The sequence below is a fragment of the Adiantum capillus-veneris genome, chromosome 25, assembly GCF_014529385.1.
Source record: "Adiantum capillus-veneris isolate H3 chromosome 25, ASM1452938v2, whole genome shotgun sequence".
NCBI lineage: Eukaryota > Viridiplantae > Streptophyta > Polypodiopsida > Polypodiales > Pteridaceae > Adiantum > Adiantum capillus-veneris.
Genome location: NC_140955.1, coordinates 47226923 through 47229067, shown reverse-complemented (window position 1 = coordinate 47229067; position 2145 = coordinate 47226923). Strand labels below are relative to the sequence as shown.

General features: G+C 42.6%; 1 pseudogene; it reads right to left on the bottom strand.

Annotated features, from left to right (window-relative positions):
- Positions 1-320: 320 nt before the first annotated feature.
- On the bottom strand, positions 321-1920 carry LOC147424833 (phenylacetaldehyde reductase-like; annotated as a pseudogene).
- Between the last annotated feature and the right edge of the window lie 225 nt (positions 1921-2145).

Below are 2145 nucleotides of genomic sequence, written 5' to 3'. Positions count from 1 at the left end.
TTCATCGACTTGGTCTTCCTACATATGTCCGCTATGAGCTGCAAAGAGGGTGTTAAAAGTTATAGCATTTCAAGTAAATAGCCCAATGTAATCCCAATATTTATTTTGGCTTTAGGTATTTATTTTAATTTAATTATTTGTCAAATCATGGGTAGGGCAATTTGCTAAGGTGAGTATATATGCACCACCTTACCCCCATTGTATAATCACTAATTCATTGCCGAGTTGGTTGGTTCAACTCTCTCTCTCTCTCTCTCTCTCTCTCTCTCTCTCTCTCTCTCTCTCTCTCTCTCTCTCTCTCTCTCATTCTCCCCATTGCTCTACGCTTCCGCGTTGTCGACTCTGACAAGAACAAGTATGGCATAGCCCAAAAACACAATAAACTATAAACAAATGAGCAGAACAAAAACTCACAAAAATCAAAATTGCAAAAACATTTGAAACATGCTAGTTTCATGCAAAATTTCTCGGGTTGGGAATCACAGCTGATATTGATGATGTTACCACAACCCTCCTCACACCAGCAGCATGCGCCGCTTTCAAGACATTTACCGTACCTTGAACAGCCGGTTCAATGAGATCCTTCTGCAGATTTACAAGCAAAATAATGATTCTCATGTCCAAAAGCAATACACAAATAGCTACACAACACAAGAACATAGCCACGTACAACTTGGCAGCAACATACACCTCTTCATGCGCCCTCCAAAGCATGATTCCTACTTGGTGATTATGCATGCAATCTAAGATCAATTGAAAAATCTAGAAAACAAACAAAAAAGTACATGTTACCTGAGGGTCTTTTGGTGTCTCTGAAAACATGGTGACGCAAGATGAAACACACCCTCGCTCTTGCCAATGGCTGCGGCCAATGAGCCATAATCCAACAAATCAACCTCAAAGAGCTCTAGCTGCTTGTCTGCCCCTTCCAAACGCCATAGATGTTTGGTCTCTCTTTCATCTTCTGTGCGGACATTCCATACGTAAAAGAAGACTCTCTCTCTCTCTCTCTCTCTCTCTCTCTCTCTCATAAGAGGTCTTGAGTTCAACTCTCCTCGTCGGATAGATCTTTAAGGTCTCTTGGGATAGTTTCCTACGATGTTAAAATTCTCTTCTTCTTGGGTGTGTGTGTGGGGGTGTGTATGCGCGCTAATAAGAAGAGGAAATTGGTATAACCTTTCTATCACCCAAGTGTGGTAGATTGGTTATGCCATTTCTTTCTTGAATAAGAGGTCTTGAGTTCAACTATCCTCGTCGGATAGATCTTTAAGGTCTCTTGGGATAGTTTCCTACGATGTTAAAATTCTCTTCTTCTCGGGTGTGTATGTGGGTGTGTGTGTGCGCGCTAATAAGAAGAGGAAATTGGTATAATCTTTCTATCACCCAAGTGTGGTAGATTGGTTATGCCATTTCCCTCTTGAATAAGAAGTCTTGAGTTCAACTCTCCTCGTCGAATAGGTCTTGGAGGTCTCTTGGTATAGTTTCCTACGACGTCAAAATTCTCTTCTCGGATGTGTGTGTGGGTGTGTGTGTGCGCTAATAAGAAGAGGAAATTGGTATAACCTTTCTATCAACCAAGTGTGGTAGATTGGTTATGTCATTTCCTTCTTGAAATAAGAGATCTTGAGTTCAACTCTCCTCGTCGGATAGATCTTTAAAGTCTCTTGGGATAGTTTCCTACGACGTTAAAATTCTCTTCTTCTTCTCCTCTCTCTCTCTCTCTCTCTCTCTCTCTCTCACACACACACACACACACACACACACACACACACACAAAAAAAAGGGGGAATTGGGCGAGAGCAAACCAAGGTTTTGTACTGTGCCGTGTACGCAGTAGCCCCGTTGCAGAAGAGAGCACACGATCCAAGACCCAATGAAGCCACTGGCTCCGGTTACACAGACGAAGCCAGCCTTCTCCATTCTGCAAGAGATCCTCTCGAGCCCTCGCCAGGTTACCCACACAGACGTTGAACACCACATCGCCTGCTCCTTCTCGCTTTCTATTTCTAAGTGCAAGTTCATTTGCGTGCAATGCTCAGAGCTCTGCATTCTATTCTAGTTTGCCTGCACTTCTAGTACTGTAAGCTTCAATTCGTATGACTGCACCAATATGCATTAATAGAGCCTTGATGATATACACTCTTG